Genomic DNA, 10,000 nt, shown 5'->3' with positions numbered 1-10,000 from the left:
TGCTCTCCCCTCGACGTGTTTGAGATCGGCAGATCCAAAACATTTAAGAGGTAAACAGATTAAGCGGTGTGACTTTAGAGAAATGGGAAGCAAACGGGTTTCTATGGGATTGTACACGATGGTGATTTAAAAGCATAAACTCTCAATTAGATGGTATTATTAAGATGTTCAAAGATTGGACTTGTTGTTGTTGTTGTTGTTGTTGTGTATTTCAGTTTGCTAGAAGAAGTTTGTATTTCTTATGATTTCTTGAATTGTACACAGAACATCTTTAGTTTTAGGTTTGTTTATTTGTTGTTCAATGTCTGACAGTCCAACCGTGAACAGTATTTGGAACTGTTTTTGCACCGCTCTGGATCTGGAACACGCACACAATGAATAATCGCCTGTCCGTCTACTGGAGCTATATTTGGCTAAACCTGGTCTCTCCCATCCGAGCGGAACCTCCCTCCCTCTCTCTCTCCCTTCCTGCCAAAAAATCACCCGCCTGATTCATTAACGGATGATTAAAGTGATTTACGATTTAACTCGTTTTTTATTACACTTCCATTAATTTAAGAGTAGGCTAAGGGTTTGGGGTCAACTCAAGTTCACTCCTCACGGGACGCAGTGTGATGCAACGTAGCTGCTGAAATGTAGAAATTGTAATTTGCTTTTACAAGAGGTGGTGTAAGATAATGGCGGAAAGAAGGCCCCAGAGGCACCGACCGAAAGGGTTGAAAGGGAAATCAATACACTTCTAGTATTCAGCTTGCTGTGTTGGATTTAGTTCAAGCCCATTCTTTAAAGAGGACACGTTCTGCTCATTGTCAGGATCATATGTAATGTCTCTACTGGGACACGTCTCCATGCTTTAATGTTCAAAAAGCTCTGTTCTCCTTCTGCCTGTGCTGCAGCACCTCTTTCACCCTCTGTCTGAAACCAGAGCCCAGGGTGTTTCTCAATGTCGAGGAAAGCTGCTCCAGAGCCACTATTTCAAGCATACTACGTCATCGAGCGCCGCCGAAGGACTGTTCCAATGTCCAGCATACTTGGAAGTCTACCGAGCCCGGCGTCCTTCGTAGCGAGTAATGTCGAGGCTGCACATGTGTAGGCTCCGCGGTCTTAAAATCCCCACAATGCTTTGCGCACGGACCAATTTCCCCAAATCTGTGGCGGAAAATGTAAGGCGGGGCCTCTCATACGAAGCACACCTGCTCGCCTGTTCCACTCTTTGTTTTCCCAATACCAGGAAGTATTCTTGCCTCGCTTCTGAAGCAAGTGACTCGGAAGACATGTGCTACCAAGCAAGCATACTCGACATTGAGAAACACCCCCAGTCTGCTCTGATTGGTTAGCTGGCCGGCTCTGTTGTGATTAGTTGACCACTTATGGCGCGTTTCCACTGCAGGCCTCGCTCGGTTCGGTTAGGCCTTATTAGGCTCGGCTCACTTTAATGCTGCGCTTCCATTACAGTTTAGGAACTGGGGTAGTTACTATAGTAACGCAGTGTAGGCGGAGCCGTGACGTCATCTTCAATGAGAGCCCCAGAAAAACAACACAGCCGTTAGCTGTTAGCACCCAGAGCTCACAGCTCCTCATATCTGTTCTGAAACTATAGACAAAAGTTAAACAAGTACAAACCACAGACTGTCTGTGTCATGGAGAATACAGTCGCTGCTTTATTTATGTCTGTAGGCCATTGTTGTGAGTGTGGACGGTCGGAGCATATACAACGTTAGCTTAGCCGATCTCCATTCAGAAAACACGCATTTTAAAAGGTTTCTCGCCTGCCGTCTGTCTGCAGACTTGTCAAAGCATTAATTCGTGGTTTTTACTAACCGGTATCAGTATGTTGTTACTTCGGCATCATTTTGAAACATGTATTACAATTAAATCACGGTCAAAATGTTCATCTTGTTGTAGTTGTAGCCGCCTTGCCAGCGATTCTCTCTCTAGTTTAGCATACTCAGCCCGACTCAGCCCGGTTGTTCCTGGCTCTAGAACCACGATTTAGTCGGGCCAGAAAAACTGTGAATTAGGACCCGCTAGCCGGTACTAGGCCAAGTGGAAACGCAACCAAAAACGGGGCCCGCACGGCTAGGCACGCTTAAAGCTACCCGCTGCAGTGGAAACGCGCCTTACAGATAACCAACCCTCACGTAAAATGTGTTGCCTATAGAAGCGCGAGTGTTACGAAGTGATGTCTTGGGCTGCTCAATTAATCGTATTTTAATCACAATTACGATTTTGGGTTGCAACGATTATGAAAACAACATAATCGAAATAAAACGATTATTTTTATTTTTTATTTTAATTAAAAAAAAGAAAAATGTTCAGTTGAATTATACTTAAAGTTCAGGGTAATCAACAGTTAAAAACATACTGTTCACACTTTTCAATAAATGGATGTTTTCAAAGTAAATGGATAATCGTTTTTAATAATCGTGATATCAATTATTGACCCAAATAATCGAGATTATGATTTTTGCCATAATCGAGTCGCTCTGTTCTGGAAGAAAACAAAGGAGTCCAATGGAGGCGTGTCAGGCAGTGTGTGGGAGAGAAACTCCATCTGGAGGGAACACAGGGATTTGACCCTTTGCAGACCATTTACATGCACACAAACAAATATAGCACACTGCAGGAAAGGGAAAACCCCAAAGGCATTATAGGGCCTCTTTAATTAGAACACTTCCTGTGTTTGAAAGAGCATTTCATACGGCCATCGTGATTATCACACCCAGACTTCCAAGTGTAAATTAAAAGCCCTTTTCGCCCGTCTCCTGCTAAGTGGGTCATTTGGACGAATCTCTCCGTCCCTTCTGTCATTTACACGTTTCGCCCTCTTTCGATCGTCTTCCACCTTCTCCATACGACTGCCTCCCTCTACCTCTCCATCCCTGCCTCTTATTCACTCTCCCCATCCCCCTCATTTACCCCGTCTTCAACCCGCCCTTCCTCCATCTTCCCCTCTAACACCCTGTCCCGTAAATGGACCGTGAACATCCCATCAGAGCACAGGAGTGAGAGGGCGCTGATAAGTAATGAGCAGCGTATGAATAAGAGATGGCCGCCCCTTAGTTAATATGGTGTCCTTCTTGTTCTTGTCCTTCTTGATCGATGTTCTCTGCAAGCCGCATGTTGCACAGATGGATTTAGGGTTTTTGAAGTGTCACTCAGAGCCGGTTTATATTTCGGAGGACTCTCTTCCCTTGTTGTTCATAGTACTCCAGTTGGTTTGGCTGCATCGTGTAAGCATTCCTTTCCTCCCTTTTGTTCTACTATTGATTGAACACAAATTGCTTCTCTTTCTTCTGTGCAGCAGCAGGATTTTTCTCAAGGAGTCCAGATATTTTTTTAAAGCTTTAAAGAACTAAACATTGATTTATCGGTGGCTAGCATGGGCTTACAAGACAGCAACCAAGATGGCCGCATAACAAGCTTCAAGGACAATAGGGCAGTCTAGGCACCTCGATCAAGGCCGTTTGAGTAAGTGAAAGATAATGTGTATCTGCCTTGTGATTTGGATCTGCTCCAAAATGTAATTGGGTTATTCCATGGCCCGGACTACGCCCTTCTACCGACATTCATTGTTGTGCAATAGGCCGCCATTGTCAGTATGTGCGTCTGTGTATTGTGTTAGTTCAAACGGTGTATGACTGATGATATGTGTATGTCTCTTAATGTCCACTATGTTTGTATATGTACATGTATGCGGAACTACAGGAAAGAGTGCAGAACAAATGTCCTTACGGGGACAATAAAGTATATCGTATCGTATACCAACATTCATTACATGTTACATTCACTTTTGTTAGTGACACTGGACTCCTCATAAATGCCCTATTATGATGTTTCGGGTTATATTTGATATAGGTTTTTTAGCATGTTCTGCAAAGGCTAACATCCAAAAGGGAGTTTCTCTCTCACACACTCCCCCCTGCCTAAAGCACTTGAACATGCCAGCATGTACACATGTCACAATAGAAGCAGAAAATACAAATATGAAGCTGAAATGAGCGCTATGGGCCAAACCGTCCTGAGGAACGTCTGCCATGATTGAGCACATGCTGATTATTGTCCGTGTGTGCGTGCTAGAGATTGCATGCAGCGGTGTGTAAAGTTAAACCGTACAGCAGCACGATTCGGATTCAAGCTTGATTGTCAATATGTCCAACCCAATTATGGCTTAAAATGCATTTAAGCCTCTGTGTGTGTGTGTGTGTGTGTGTGTGTGTGTGTGTGTGTGTGTGTGTGTGTGTGTGTGTGTGTGTGTGTGTGTGTGTGTGTGTGTGTGTGTGTGTGTGTGTGTGTGTGTGTGTGTGTGTGTGTGTGACCTGGGGTTGTGTACTGTACTGTGAGTAGCGCTGTCAAATTCCTTGGGGAGGATTTATTTGTCCTTTTTTGCACGTTATCCATGAATACAAATATTATTAGGCTTTTACACCATTTTATATTATTTCCGAGCTTGTGTCTCTCTGTTTTACATAAGAATTCTATGTAAGAATTCAGTAATGCAGAAAGATATTCAGGAACAACAGTTTTATCGTATTGTATTTGTTGCCAATCAAACACTAAGTACATCATGGAGCAGCCCGGGGCCGTCCGTCCACACACACACACACACACACACACGCACACACGCACACGCACACGCACACATACATGCGTAAGGCATCAATATGCATAAGTGAAGTGGATGAACTTTTGCTGAGGGGATGCAGAGGAAGACACACTGATCCAGTTTCCTCTGATCAGTCGAGCAGAAAACACGCTGTCTATTTAAAGCCGTGTGTGTGTGTGTGTGTGTGTGTGTGTGTGTGTGTGTGTGTGTGTGTGTGTGTGTGTGTGTGTGTGTGTGTGTGTGTGTGTGTGTGTGTGTGTGTGTGTGTGTGTGTGTGTGTGTGTGTGTGTGTGTGTGTGTGTGTGTGTGTGTGTGCGTGCGTGCAGCTCTGTCCAGCAGCTGGCCATGCTCTGAGTGAAATATTAAAAACCACAAATGCAGAGGTGCTGGTTCTCCTGCTGTGTGTGTGATTGCACCGTTAGTTTAAGATTGTTTTAAGATTGTAAAGGTCCCACGTCACGGCCATTTCTACTGGTCGTAATTCCATCGTTGAGGTCGACTAGAAAATATTTAAATTGTTCAATGTTCCAAACTCACATTGGCTTCTCAAACAGCATCTCTGTATAGAATGTGTATTCACTCTCTGTCCTACACGGCTTGTTGGCTCAAAGCCTCTCCGTGTTCCGCCGTCTCAGGGAGGAGAAATCGGCGGAGCTGCAGCTGAGAAAAGATTGAGTGTGTGAGGAGCTCCACGGATTGGTCCCTAATCCACGGATTTAACGTAACGGCTCCGCGGACGTAACGGCTCCACGAATTGGTCCATTTTGACCACCAATCCACGGAGGGGTCGTCATTACGTCACTTGGCTCCAGGAAGCAAACAATGGAAAAAGAGAAATCCCCAACGAGGCGTTCTGGGGCAGCAGACAGGTCTTCTCTGTGTTAGAGCCAGGGCCGGCCCTCGGCATAGGCAGTATAGGCGAATGCTAAGGGCGCATCAACCCATAGGGGGCGCCGAAAATTGAAAAAAAAAAAAAATTGAATTGAATTTTTTTTTATTTGCATGCCCCCGGACCCCCCTAGAGTAGCCCCCCCCCCCCCCCCCCCACACTTAAATCATGTTCAAATGCATAGGAAACTAAATACAGTTGCACACATCTTGTGTCAATATCTTTGTTTTTGTGGTCATGCCACAACCATGCACCTGCGAATCATAGTGAGTGTCTGCATTTTGGGGGGGGGGGGGGGGGGGGGGCGCCAGCTAAAATCTTGCCTAGGGCGGCAAATTGGTCAGGGCCGGCCCTGGTTAGAGCTGTACTCGCTACAGGGTGTACTTTGAGGGTTTGTGACTGCAGACCGTTCACATGCAGAAAAACCTTCATAACATAAGGGGACGGGTGATAACCGGAACAGCATGACACGGGACCTTTACATAATTTCACTTGTCATGCTAACATTTCTCTCTAAAAATGGTTGGTGCCAGCGGTAATATGTATTTGTGACCTAAAGCTGATCATTTATATATTGTTGCCATTATATTGTTAACCCAAATCTGTATTGCAAACAAATGCTAAGACTGTTAACTCATAATCCTGCAGAGGTATAGGCTGGAAAGGAAAGGATGTAATGTTTAACAATGAGACGAATGTTGTATTTGTATTGAAAATGGCACTTTCCTTAAAGCCGTATCCGTGGTGATGGGGCAAAGGCGATATGTAGAGAATAAAACATCCGCACATTTTTGATGGTTCAAGCTGCTGTTGTTTTTTCTCATTTAAAATCACGAGGGACTTGTTGCCTTTTTATTTGCTCTTGTTCGAACAAGTGATGGAGCTAACACTCTCGTTGTCATGACATCCTTCCCTGGAAATTACAACTCTCTTCCAACCCCTTCAGCTCGGCTGCTTCTGCCTCTTGCGTGATTGCATTGTTCGGGCAGCTCTCGTCCCGTGTCTTTAAAAAGAAAGATCATTCTTCAAGACGTCAGTTTATCTTCTCTTCGGCCCTGGAGGCCTTTTAGCATGTCTGTGTTCCCTAACACCGACCTGTACGAGTGAGGAAGGACGTGGAATCTGATCAGTACTAACTTCTCAGGGTATTTGGAGCTGCTCCGACAGGACGCCACATTTCCTTCTGACACACGATTTGTCCTCACGCTTATCTGCTGGGATTTGTTCAATACTTTGTAAACACAAACAGTTGTTGTCTGCTGCGTTAGACTGTGAAACAAAGCTGTTGTTTGTTCTCTCATTTGGAAAACATGAGCTGATGGTCAGCTTGTATGCATCCCAGTAGGTCTGCGCCTCGGTCTCCTGCTGAAAACACGTTTCATCTCGGGTTCACGTTTTTTCTTGATTCTTCCTAAATAGGATCTTTGTCGGAGGTTTGGTGATGTTCAGCTATACTCTGCGACTTTGCAAATGAGGGGCACATGTCTTTTTTTCTACTTTCAGTGTGGTTCCACACATTACACTTTAAAGAGGACACATTCTGCTAATTCTCAGGTTCATTGTTGTACTCAGTGTCTCTACTGGGACATGTCTCCATGCTTTAAGGGCAGTGGTGGCGAAGTCGATAGGGACTTGGCTTGGCAACTGGAAGGTCGCCAGTTCAAGTCCCGGAAAGACCAAGTGCTACCAAGGTGTCCCTGAGCAAGGCACCGTTCCCTACACTGCTCCCCGGGCGCCGTACGGGCAGCCCACTGCTCCTAACACTAGGATGGGTCGAATGCAGAGAAACCGTTTCGTTACATGGTACCTGTACTACGTAATGACAATAAGTTGAATCTATCTATCTTAATGTTCGAAAAGCTCTTTATCGTTCTCATACTGCCTGTGCTGCAGCACCTCTTTCACCCTCTGTCTGAAACCAGAGCCCAGTCTGCTCTGATTGGTTATCAGGTACAATGTGCTGGAGCACTAGCCAATAGAAGCTAAGTGTTGGGGAATAATTGTCCCTGCATGTCCTCCTTTGCCCTCTGACGCAGATGCCCAGCCTCGAGCAGCCGCTATGCCGCTATCTCCCGTAAGGAGGGGCGGCCCTGGCATTTAGTCGTTGTTACCAGTTTGTGACCGGGCAACTCTCGGTCAGAGATAGTTATTGTTGTGGGACACCTGGAACACATCCTTCTCGGGGTGTAGATGACCTCGAGCCATAAGCGACAACAACTGTGATTCAGTGTCCTCAGCTGTTTAGTCTATCTATTGAAGAATGTTGATCATTCCACTCTGAACTCGTTAAACCCTGGAGCTACAGGAGGGCTCTTCAGGATTGATTGTGGCATCTCAACCGTGTGGTCAACTCGTGGCCCGTGACATGTCGTGTGAATTCTCCGGCCCAAGCTCCAAATAAACCGTCAGTGTTTGCCATCAGAGCTCCAGCTCTCCTCGTGTCTCAGAGTCCTGTCTCCTATTGGTTCAGAACTTTCCCCCACACTAAGTATAAATAATTTCCCATACAGTAATTTATGAGCCTGCAATCAATTGTCCAATATTATAAATCCACATCAATGGATGCACTCTTTAAATCGTTGTGAACAATTCAGGTAATATTTGTTGGCATGTTTACAGGAATGTCGGTTCAAGGCAGATATGGCTTGGTAAAAAAGGACGAATAAAACATAATGGATATCACCACCCTCCACTTATTGAATTTCACTTTTATGATGGCATCCACCAAGTGTGTGTGGTAGAGATGAATCAGATGGTCAGTGGGCAGATGATGAGGATTTATTCTGGTATAGTAACATGACTCACGATCGACAGTGTGAGTAGAAGCAGGCTAGTTTCACCAAGACTTCTATCATGACGAAAGAAGATGAATAATCAAGATGAAGACAATACTGCATGTGTCATGTTTGAGTCATTTACATCAGGGGTGTCAAACTCAAGGCCCGGGGGCCAAATCCGGCCCGCGACTTCATTTCATGCGGCCCCACAAGAGCTTGCAAAGAATATCATATGTTTATTATACGGTTACATGCTACTTTACAGAAGCACATTGCCCATAAACTACATGTCCCACAATGCATCTCAAATTAGACTTTTTTTTTTCAAAATGTCACTTATTTTTTTCAGAATTTGGCTTTTCTTTTTAAATCATTTTGTGACATGCGAACTGAAAAGACTTGCAATTGTTTGCCCTAGACTTCTGCTTTCAGACCTAGTTAATTATGAAGTTATTACGCTCTCCGATAATAATCCAATGCAGAGGCAATCATGTAATATAATACATTATTTTATATATATTAAATATTTATATATGTATATGTATATCGTCTTAAAGTTACAACCGGCCCTTTGAGTGCAACCATGATGCCGATGTGGCCCGTGATACAATTGAGTTTGACCCCCCTGATTTACATCATTCACTTGTCGTTTAAAATGCATCTCCAGTGTATACAAAGAAATCAGATTTAATTTCCCCTCGCCAGATTTTTGTCACTCATGCTGCATCATTTCATATTGACAGTAAACATTTTGTCTTGCTTGATTTCCTGTCCACGGGGACTTGTTAGCATGTGAGCTGCCAGCGGCTGTTTGTTGTGATGTGTGATGCGGTTTTATTTCTGTTCATCAGGCTTTGATGTGTATCCGATGCTCTCTGCGCATATAGTGATACTCCACAGGAGAATGGGATATTAACCAGATCTATCACGAGTCCATGCATTTGAGTATAAGACCACAGAACCACATTGTTTCAATACACCCCCGGGGAAAAGAGTAGTATTTCAGAGGCTTGCCTTTTCAGGATTGATCAAGTTGTGATATAAAAGCAGAGAAGCAGCTTTGATCTCAGTCAGCCTTTAAATAGCTATCCCAATCAGCCCCTACTTCTTATAGATTATTACGGTCATTTTCTCCGCTACAGTCTGAACGCGTTTTCTTTGAATGATGACTTGTACATATTAAAATCACCAGATGACCTCACATCCTGTCTTAAAAAGATCGCAAGATGAAAAAAGGGTACTGATTGTGTCAGAGAAAAGACAGATGTGTCCTGTGGAATTTAATGCAGCGCCTCGGGCATTACAACCAGGAAATACGACGTATTTCTCAGCAGAAAAAGGTGCCTTCATCTTTCCGAGACGCGGTTTCCGGGGTGATTTCGAGCGCGTTGCTCTGTGCCGGCTGGCTGTGTCTGACTAACCTCATTCCAGATGGCAGAGCCGACCATGACAGGTCAGCTGCTGTGTCCTCAGGCCCGGCAACACACACGGACGCACGCACACACACACACGCACACACACACACACACACACACACACACACACACACCACACACACACACACACACACACACACACACACAACACACACACACACACACACACACACACACACCAGATATGCCATGTGTGAGAGCTGTACATATGGAGGTGTTGCACTTCCCCCCCCCCCCAGAATAACCAGGACATTTTGAAACTGATTGATTGTTAAGGGGTGAGGACTTGGCT

The 10,000-nt window shown here is 44.7% G+C and overlaps 1 protein-coding gene across 1 annotated transcript in view; it reads left to right on the top strand.

Moving 5' to 3' along the window:
• Window positions 1-10,000, top strand: part of LOC117440041 (tripartite motif-containing protein 67) — an 82,604-nt gene that overhangs the window by 2,667 nt on the left and 69,937 nt on the right. The window lies entirely within an intron of this gene.

This window comes from Pseudochaenichthys georgianus, chromosome 24 (genome assembly GCF_902827115.2).
Source record: "Pseudochaenichthys georgianus chromosome 24, fPseGeo1.2, whole genome shotgun sequence".
Lineage (NCBI taxonomy): Eukaryota > Metazoa > Chordata > Actinopteri > Perciformes > Channichthyidae > Pseudochaenichthys > Pseudochaenichthys georgianus.
Note: the sequence above shows the minus strand (reverse complement) of the source record. Positions and strands in the feature narration are given on the sequence as shown.